We start from the raw sequence: 11,485 nt of genomic DNA on the forward strand, positions 1-11,485 counted from the left end.
AAGAGCTTTTTCTCCATATGATTCCAATTTCTGTAACCTGTTCAATCTTTTCTCATTTGCTTGAAGAGATCCAATTAGTTCATTCAAAGAATAAGATTACAAATCCTTGGATTCTTCAATAGCAGCTACTACATGCTCAAATTTAGAGGGAAGAGAACGTAATACTTTTTCAACAATTTTTTGATCAGAGAGTTCTTCATCATAAGACCTGATTGCATTCACATTTTTCGTAACCTTGTCGAAAAATTTATGCACAGATTCCCATAGAAAAAGTTTCAAACTCACGATGAAGAGTTTGCAGTTTCACAATGATCACCTTATTAGTACCTCCGTACTTTCCTTGCAACACAGTCCATGCTTCTCTTGCTGTTCTGCAGTTAGAAATATTTGGAAAAATTGAATCATCCAAACCTTTTTACATGAATGACAAAGCTTTTGCATCTTTCTTCACTTTTTCTCATAACCAATTTTCTACTAATTCCCATAAGTCATGAGAAATAAAAATTATTCTCAACTTAATAGACCAAAATTTGAAATTATCACCTTTGAAAATAGGGATGTGCGGTTGCGGAAGCGTGCCATTAATCGCCATCTCCACATGATCGTCTGGCTCACGATGCCAAATGTAAAAAATTTAATTAAGAAAATAAAGTTTTTTAGAAGAAACTTGTGAACATAAAACTCTTAAAAATTTTCCATATATTTTGCATTAACGAACCGGCCTTTTTATAGGCTTACATCAAATAAAACCCTAACGTAAATCCTAAAACAAACTCAAAACAGTTAACATAACAAGATTCCTAGACTCTATGAACTAAAACGTGAATTGTAGCCCCCTAAAGACTAGGATTACAAATAGACTTAATCCAAAAAATTCAAAAAAAATCAAATTTCAAAATAACTTATCGACCAAAGATGTTTGAATTAATTAATTCCAACAAGCGGCATTGGGTCAGACGCCGACGTTTCTGGTAAGGACGCTGGATATGTAAATAAAAACACGCGTTTGCGGGCGTTGTTCGGGTTGACGTCAGCGTTAGTATTGAAAACGCATGTCCTTACAACAGACGCGCGCCGGAAGTTAGGACTCGATGTTACGACCCGTTCATTTGAACATCCATTTTTCATGTTTGTTCATTCCATAGTGGGAGCAAAATGAACAAACTCTGAGTTTGTTCATTCCATAGGAATTGCCCTAAGCAGTCTAGATGAATCGACTTACAGCCCGTTCGGTTGGGAGAATTAGAATCCTAGGAATTCAATTATGGGTAATCCAATTCTTGGAATTGGATTCCAAGGAATTTGATTCCAACCCAAAAAATTTATGTTCGGTTGAGGTAATTCAATTACCTTTGTTTTTACCCCGGAATCCAATTCCATTGCATCATTGAACCAATGCAATGGAAATCTATCATTTTGGAGAGAATTGGATTCCTAAGAATGAAAATTCCCAATTCCATAGAATTCATTTGTCCTGTTCGGTTCAAGGAATTGAACGCATTCCCTAGAAATTGGATTCCAAGGAATACAATTCCTTGAAACGAACGGGCTGTAATGTAAAGTGAGTAAGGTTCAATTGGCTAATTAACGAGCATTCACGGTCGATTTTCAGTTGCTTGAATTCTTTACGAAATGTCCCATTAAGTCTGCTTGTTTAATGATATGAACTCTCAAGGCTGCTATATAGATTATCAAATACCAACGAAAAATTTTCCGTCCCCATTTATAAAATTGTCTTTTAATCATATAAAGTTCGAAATTAATCTATATTATAAGGGACAATGGTGTTTTCATCTGGTGATCTATATTTTGGGCACATAAAAGACGGTCCACATTCAACCATTAATATATGTTTTGCTCTTCTCTCCATATTTTCCTGTTGAACGGTAATCTACACTTTGGGCACATAAAGAACGTCCTAGATCGATCTGAATATTCTCACACTCTAATGATACTCACCCAAACTTCTTTCCACATATTACTCCTCGCATTAAGACTCAAAACGATTTCCGTTTTCCAAACCATCAATGAGAATTACTCCGCGCAAAAAAGGAAAACGCATGGAAAACCCTTTGCCTAGCCACTTAAATCACGGTAGTGAACGTAGGGAAAAAGGTAAACTGAAAAGGATCTCCTCATTCTCACTATGGTATATATTCTCTATTTGTTTGTGCAGCTCTCTACATTCTTATTTGTCAATTCTTAAAGCTATAAATTAAAATTTGTTGTTTTCAAACAATATTTTTGGTGCCGACTGTCAAAGGTAAGCTTTTCTTTTCTCAATTCAAATTTGTTATGCTTTTCAATAATGGTTCATGGAAACGTATTAGGCTTATGTTGATGCATTCTCTGATGAAGCAGTATCATCAAAGTTATATCGCAGTGCATGAATCTTTCATATGCAATTAGGCATCTCCCATTGCCATCTGAAAATGTAATATGTATGACGCTGACGAGTTTTTTCTATTTTAGCATGGAGCGATCTCATGCTCATTACATGGAGCTTAAAATGTAGTTTATAGAAATCGCAGGCTTAAAACGTGGTTTGTAGAAATCGCTGTGAATTTTCCATCACAACAATTTCCATGTTTATATTTATCTCCCTTCCCCATATGCCTCTCCATCTTACCGTAGTACAAAGTGTACAAGAATGAATATGGATTTTCTCTTTAACATCACTGCATCAGGTTTTTTTTTGGTACACCTATTTTTATTTCTTTAATCGGTAAAATTGTTATCATGGTAGAGATCTCTTCTCATTATATTTCTAAACAAACAAGTGATGGCCATGCGTTTTGTGGTATGACTTTATACGTTCTCTATGGGTCAGTTGTCCTATGTTTTCCAGATCCTTGGTGACGAATTACGCCAAGAAAATTAGGATTTTCTCTTTTACTCTTTTTTATTACTTTTTGTTAGTTTAAGCTTGGGAGCTTTTCTAAAAATCCCAAGTTTTTGTTGTTGTTGTTTTGTCGAAATTCCAAGTTGTATTAGTAAAGAAGATGGTAAGTGCAGTATGTTTTGTTTATGAACTAAATTTTTTTCTCAAATTTATGAACTGGTGTAACACTGAGCTAATTCTCAAAAGATAAAATTTGTACCAACATCCGTTTAAACAGAAAAATATTACCGCAAAACTTAGATTCATCTAAACACTAATAGGAAAGATTCTTAATATGTTAAGAAGCTAATATTCAACGGTAGAAAATAAGACCAAAGCCCGTGCCGTTACGGCACGGGTAATACCCTAGTCTTTTAATATACAGTATAAAGTTTGTTTTTTTTGGTCAATCAACAAATTTCAATTCATTCAAATCGAAATAGTGACTACATGTTCGCTTACAAACAAAAATATCAAAATACATAAAAAATATCAAGATAATCAAAATCCTAATACAAATAAGAATATCAACTACAAGTAGATCACGAAGAGAAAGAGCAATAAACCGCAGAGATACCCAATTTTTTATTATGTATAAGGGAGAGATGCTGGTATATTCCGAAAATAATTCCGACCATTTGATTTGATTGTATTCATCCTTGAAAAGAGATGCTCCTGAAAGGAAGGAGTATTTTGCCATAAACTTGTAGATCGAATCGTTGATGTTTTTGAATCAAGAGTAGCAAGCCACGAATCAGCCATCAAAGATCGAAGAACTCGCCCCACAACGACGAAGAAAAATCGTCCCCAAAACGGCGAAGAAACTGTCAAAAGACACAAAATGATCTAGAAACATCTTATTCAATAAAGTTTGATAACCCCCTAAACAGTCTTGTTCTCTCTGGACCTTCGATAATAGACCTAATTTTTGTGAAAAATGATATCCTTATATGAATTTTGAGGTCTTTTTGTATCGCGTTTAGCACAATTAAGGTATTTTTTTACTTTTACATAATTTTAGAAATAGTGATTCTAAACAGACCATGTGGGAAAACCACACAAAAACTGAATTTTGAAAAGCTCTCACATAATTTTTTGGTGGGTCCCGATAAATCCTGCGAAGAACAGCAAGGAGTCCTCTTTTTGTAAGAGCTTTTGACGCGGTTTATTTTTCACTGTTTTTTTTATCAGTCTGTTCAGACTTTTTGTTTTAGAAAATCAGGATTGCTCATCGTCAAATAACATGCTTACATCCATGATGTGATGTGTCTCTCTTTGTCATGGGACCTTCAAAGAACTAGTCGATCAACAATTAGAAAATAGGACAAAGGTGATCTATAATTTGATCGACTAATTTTTAAAATTTGTAGACTAAAATTCATAGTGTATAAGCTTTTGCACCATTTATTTTTCTCAAATTAAAATTCAAGAGCACTTTCTCTAGTTAGGGTGATCAAAAGACAAGCTTCCACTGAGGAAACATATAAACACAATGTTTTCACCAAGGTGTCCTCGACATACTTTATGTGTCCCCAAATTAATGTTTCTTTTTGCTTCTTTTTGTAGGATTCTTTGAATTGGTGGAGAATTTAGCGATTTCATGTGACCATTTTTGTCTCCAATTGCAAATAATACTAGGTTCAAACAAATGCTTTAATATTTAAAGGTTTGTCAAATTGGAGAGCACCCCTAGAGTTTTGATGGGCACATGCGTGATAATTCCTGTATGAAAAAGACATGTAGAATCTGATATTGTTTAAATGGACGAGAATGTAAAAACATCCGGGATGTAAACAGTTTCATTCTACTCATTTTTAAATACTTTTTCTTATTTTTAATTTACATCAGGATGCATCCAGTTTCAGCTTCGTTATTTTTTAAGTTTAAACCAGGATGAATCCAGATTCATTCTTACTATATTTCTGGTGTTCATTTCACCCATACTAATTTTCACTGGTCTATTAGAATCATGTTTTAAAAATATTTGATCAATTGACCCAATTTTCACTCGTCCGTTATAAGATTGCTATCAGCCAGATCTATAGTTTTAATATTTGTCCGTTATAACAAAGCGAACTTGAAGCACTAAGTAAACGTCTATAACTATTGATATTTGTCTGATCTCTCGAAGAAAGATTGGTAACAAGGTTGGAATCTTCTTTCATTAGTTTTTCCTGGTTTAATAGGATTAAGTCATGCATGCTTCGGAAAAAAGATAAAGAAAAACTTTGTACCTGTTTCTATTTCGTATTAATATTATTTTTACAGTCGAAAATTTAAAAACACATCAAAGTAGTTATGAAGTTGCCTGATTTATAAGACCGATACCAGCTCTATTAAGTGATGATACCAGTCCATATAAGATAAAAAAATCTTGGCGATTCTGACCATTGGATCAATGGATTGGTATCATCCTCTAATAAAATTAATATCAACCTATATAAATCATGATGAAGTTGGGATGATTTTATAGATGATGAACCTAGACCACCGCCGAAGAAAAAGTTTCAAAAATGAATTATGTACACCCTCCGTCCCTAAAAAAGAGTTATTATATTTTTTTTCAATTTAGCCTCTTTTTAAGCAAAATTGAAAAAGCTATACTAACCCTTTTTTAGAAACGAAAATATATTAAGCAACTACACCATTTTAAAATCCAAGACAGAAAAGAGAATCATCCGCATGTGATCGATTTATCAAAACTTGAATTCATTAATCCATAAAATCGTCACCATGGGCCATTGTATCCAGGAAGTATGGGACATGAGAATGAAGGTTCACCAGCTGATTGCGTCAAGCATACACTAAGCTCTCGAATATCTATAAACTAAGTGAAAATAACTACATCATAAGTGAAAATTTATCACCATTACTGAAAACTACATCATACTTTTGAATATTTTGTTCGATGTATATTATACGTGCTTGTTTAGCTAGAATATGCCGCTGGTCAATTTTGGCTATGATGCGATCCCCATGCTTAACTGGATCAAAATTTTGTTCACTTTCATTTTCAATAGGTTGTTCAACATTGCCCGTCCATTAGATGAGCGTATCTAGTATGCATCTCAATGAATTTCTATACCACCCTGCCCGTCCATTGACAACTGTTTTCTTGAGAAGGTTTCAATGTTATGCATTGGCACCAACCGTATTTTCGTCCATGATGAAGAAGAATTAAGTAGAGCAATTATTTGCAAATGATTGACTTATATGAACTGTCGTTTCTTCTTCACCACTTTCTCCAGGAACACTCTAATTACATTAGAATTGACAAAGCACACTTCATTATTTGGACAGGACCTAATTGAAGCGTTTCTTTGTGTTGTACAAGCATTGAGCCAGTAATTTTTTTCTTATATTTTTTTGGTAACTAAGAGTTTAAGACTGTTAAACAAATTTCTATTGATTCTCCAAAATTATCAAATAACGGTGAATAATTTTCTTACTTTAAACTATCAAATCTTGAATTATACTCCCTCCGTTTCAAAAAAATAGACTTGTCTGGTTTCCACAAAAATTAAGAAAACTACTCATTGGAGCCACTTTTCCATGTTTTTTCGTAATCTATCATTTGGTCCCTACTCATTTGTTATTAGAGAAAAAGGTGAGAGCAGTAGTCTCCTTTTTGTATTAGGAGAGAAAATGGAGAGAGAGAAATGGTCCATTTATGGGTATATTAGTAAAATCTTAACATTTGACTTTTCACATATGGAAACAAGCCTATTTTTTTGATATACCCAAAAAAAGTAAACCTGACTATTTTTTAGAAACGGAGGGAGTATTGAGTATGTAGGCATTGACCTCGTGGTATAAAATTTTCCGCGTTTTATATAGTTTTTCTTATGTGACGTTTAATTCAGTCTATATTAAAGCGATATAAACTTGTACGGCGCCATATACTACTTTCATGGCTAGATTTCGTCACAGTTTCAGGGACACATGTAAACGTTGCTATTCTAAATTCACGTGCGCTGATGAATAATCGGCCAGAAAGAACGCTTAGCATACGTACGAGACCGAAACTGTTAGGGTTTTTGTGCTGACTCGGGAAAACCCTAAAGCAATATAAATAAATAAAATACGTCTGACACAAAACAGATGGCGTGCAATGATCGAATCTAGGTCGTCGTTTACTTGTACGTCTAATTCGTTGCACGTACATACGTGCTGGTTCCTGGCACCACACTTTCCGTACATCTAATTTTGTAATAAATATATTAAATTCCAATCTCCACCATCAGTGGCTCCGGGTTACACGATTCCCTTATTTTCCAATGCATCCTTTTTTTTTTCCAATGCATATAAAAAATATCCATCCCAAAAATGAAAAAGAGAATAAAAAAAAGAAAAAGAAAAGATATGACACTACAGTACAGACTACAGCATGAAAGATGCTATAAGTGGATTTTGCGGCGAGTTTGACTGTCACATTTACGACTCTACGGCGAGTTTGACGATCAGAAGTAGATATAGTTTTTTAAAAATTAGACTTAAAATTAAGTCGAGAAACTATCTTTCATGCACTATCGAAACAACCCTCTTGATGCCATTCATATATTTTTGGGTCCATAGCTTTGTTATAAGTAGTAACAGATGTAGCACCAAGTTAAAACCAACAAAAACAACCTGCCAACAGAAATTGTCTTTTGTTGTATTCGTCAAATGGTCCCTAAAATTATCCGGTGTCTACGTATCTTTGTACGATGCAGAAGAGTGTTTAGTTTACATCTCTTCTCTTGAGGACAAAAATACACACATTTATCAGGAAAAGTTATTAGCTTTCTCATTTATTAATTTGTAGTTCCAAATGCAAACAAATTTAAATGGGAATTTTGATAAACTGCCCACTTCGGATTACCGGTTTAATAAACTGTCCTCGTTTTTTTTAATTTTTCAAAAATGCTCCTCGGTTTATGTTTTCCATCCAGAGTCAACATTTCTGGTCAACCAAGTCAAACACGAGGAATAAAATTACATCCCTATCCTTTAACCTTAGTCTTTGTGACCTGTAGAGAGATAAGATTCATTGTCATCTTTCTCTTCAGTTGTAAACACGACGGTATGCTATGTTGTGGTGATGGCGAAATTGGTGAAAGAATGGAGAGATTCAGAGATGAAACAGAGGTGATTTTGTGGATGAATAAAGATAGTTAGTGGTTTAATGGGTTTGTTGTGAAGATTACAAAGAATGGAGGATCTGATGGAAGATTTTTGAATCGGATCTAAGAAGCTAGGGTTTGTCAATTCAGTTAAATCCTTATGAAGAAAGAAAAATATGTTGTGATGTGTTGTTGATTACAGAGAATGGAGGATTTGAGTTAAGTATTGAGATTGAAAGAGAAGTTAGCAGCTAGAGTTTTTGTCAAGAATGATTGTGAAGGAGGAAATGGAAATTGGGGTTTTTTTTGTGTTGAGATTCATGGAAGATTGAATAGAGGCATGATCGAGATTGAAGGGTGATGAGGGAGATGTCGCTGTTGTGTATCGATTCATTGATTTCATTACCTTGTGTTGAAGTTGAGAATGATGCAGAAATTAGGCTCAAGTTTGGTTGAATTTTGGATGAACTGAAATGAGTATCTGGTGAAATTAGGGTTTGATATTTGCTGATGAAGAAATTGGAAAGATAGGTTTGCTTCGAATTTGAGTTCTAAGTGAGATTGAAGTGTTCATAAGGGGTTTTGTTAGGATTTAATTTTGGAGAGATATTCATTGCCGGAGTTGCAGATGCAGTTTTGAAGGTAGCTGTGATGATGAATCAAAAGGTTTGAGATGCAAATAGGTTTAAAATAGTGGTGTTCAGCAATTGGTGGTGGTATTGAGATGTTGTTTGAATGAAATGGGTTAAGCTGAACTGTAGAAGGTGTATCTCAGCAAGAACAAGAAGAAGGGGTCATGTGTTGGTGGTGCTGTATGGCTTGGTGTGGTGTTGTTTGACTTAAAAGTGCAGAAAAAGGTGAACTGAATCTGTGTAGAGGAATACCTAGGTTTCAGGTACAAACTTCAGGTGAAGCTGATGTTTATGGTGATGTTCTGATACTGTAATTGACAAGGAAGATTGAAGTGAAGTCTTGTTGCAGATTGTTAGTTCTGGTGGTTGCATCAGTTGAATCGATAATGAATGGTTCTCTTTGTAGCCTTGATGAGCTGAAGCAGCAGATGAAAAAAAGATTCAATGGTCTTTTAGTTCTGATTGTAATTGAATCTCACAATCAGTATAAAGTTTATTTTCTCATAAAAATTTTTGTTTCTTATTTTGTAATTTTTGGTTCTTGATTTTGGAATAGGGTTCATAGGAATTTTGGGAAGAAAATGAGCTGAGTCGGGTTAACCCATAGCCGAGTCGAATTGATGGCTCACTCGAAACTGCCTAAGGGTTTATTGGACTTTCTGTAGTAGCCACCTAAGCATTAACGGCTTTAACGTGCCGTTTACTGTTTTTTTTTTTGAAAAAAACGGTCAAGAAAATGGCACTTTTGAAAAGTTCTAAAAAACGGGGGCAATTTATTTTGATATATTCAGAACGGGGGCATTTTATCAAAATTCCCAATTTAAATCCATGAAGATCCGTCATGTCTGCGATTCTTTTATCTTTTATACTTCTATTTTTGCCATCTGTAAGATTCACTTGCGGCTTTGGTTCTATATATTTCAGCTTTTTAGCAGGGGTGCATAACCGATAGGTGGATGCGGATTTGGTATCATCCACGTCCAATCCATTTAAATGGTGGATTTGGGATCTTCACTCACGTTCAATTCATTACCCATCGGTTGTAGTATTCGCGGATAAGCGGATGATTGAATTGGATGCAGATGGATTTACGGATCCAAAAAAAATTATAAACGAAAATGGATGAATGTTGAACATGTGTTATATAACTCAGTTTTAAAACTTAGATTAAAAACAGAAGACATAACAAGACTAACATAATATCTTTCCAACAATTAAATTGTAATTGATATGGAGGTGTTAGATCGATCCAAAATTGATACTTTTGGAATATCATTGAGGATCTTCAATGCTTCTCAATAGCAAACTATATACATTATCTATCAATTTTCGATAATAACATTCATATTTTTACAATGCTAACATTATCATTAGGGTCGGGTATCCAACAGATAGGTGATGTTCCATCCGCGTCCAAGACCAGTTTAAAAAATCACTGGTGTCCAATCCGCCGAGAAACGGATTGAGTGTCTCACCCGGCAAAATACAGATTGGTATGGGTAAGATCCATAGATTTGGTTGTTTTTGCTCACCCTACTTTTCAGAGCTTTACAGTACGACTAAGTAACACCTATATTTTATGATATAACTAACTAACACCCACTTTCAAGTTCCATGATACCTCAACATGTAGAATAGATGATGAAGTTCAGGTCCAATAATGGAAGGTAAAATAAATTTCAAAACGCCAATTTAAATAGCGTTGAGCGCCTTTCTAAATTGTGTTTTATTTTGGCCACAAAACCGACAGTCAGAAAGAGATAATTTGACTTATAACAAAATCAACCATAAAATTGGGCGCAATTCAGATTGGTGTTTTAGGTTGGACTCCATATTCCATGAAACCTTGGAACATGCCTTGAAAAAGTGTGTGTGACCCCAACTTAGATGTCACGACTTAACGTCTACACTTTTTCCAACATTGAATAGCTTGGATTCCTCCTTAGACCTATTTTTAATAACAATATTATGAACCAGAGGTTAATGACTTGATCATGAGACAAGTCAAAAACATTTAGAAAATATATTTGGTTGTTACGAAAATACCATATAATTTTTCATTAACCAAGGTACATCCAGTAAACTATTACATGAAAGATTTGATCCACTGGTTCTATAGGCAGGGTCTATTAATTCATAACATCCGCAACTTAGATTAAACCGAGGTTGCACGGACATGCCAGTACTAGTGTCATATTTGTGTCGGACACGCGATTGAACATAGTAGTTGCCTGATATTTTCCTGACATGCGGTAAATAAGCGTTTCAGGTATCTCATATAATTCAGTCTGACATTTTAGAGACAGGTATTTAACATTTACGAACATGTCTTAAATACTTTTTTCAAATATCGAGACTTCGGACAAATTATATTAAATGTGTCTTATGACATGATACGTATATATCTCTGTACCTTGGTGACTATTATTATAGAGGCGGAATTCAAAATAATAATAGACAAAAACTAGAAAACAGAACACAGAGAGGTAATTCGAAGAAATATATCTTCTCTAGATTATGAACAAGAAAACTATTACAATTCTCTTTTTGTTACACTCACAATCTCTCTAAACAGTGGATAACCTTAAACTGTTTTACTAAGCTTGCTTTTACAATAATCAATTACGTCACTCTTATCTCCAAGTGATTTGTCTCATAAAGCTCCTTTCTTAAATGTGTCTGAAACCACATTATCTAGATCTAGGTATGTATGTATCACAAACCACACTCTAGATCACTTAGCTATGCGCTAAACATCTCAATTTATAGTTTTAACGGTTTCTCAAACCTTATAAGAGTCTATTTCCTTATCTAGGAATAATTCATTTTCTAGGTATATTTCCTTATCTAGGAATATTACCTTGTCTAGG

The sequence above is a fragment of the Papaver somniferum genome, chromosome 3, assembly GCF_003573695.1.
Source record: "Papaver somniferum cultivar HN1 chromosome 3, ASM357369v1, whole genome shotgun sequence".
In the NCBI taxonomy this organism is placed as follows: Eukaryota; Viridiplantae; Streptophyta; class Magnoliopsida; order Ranunculales; family Papaveraceae; genus Papaver; species Papaver somniferum.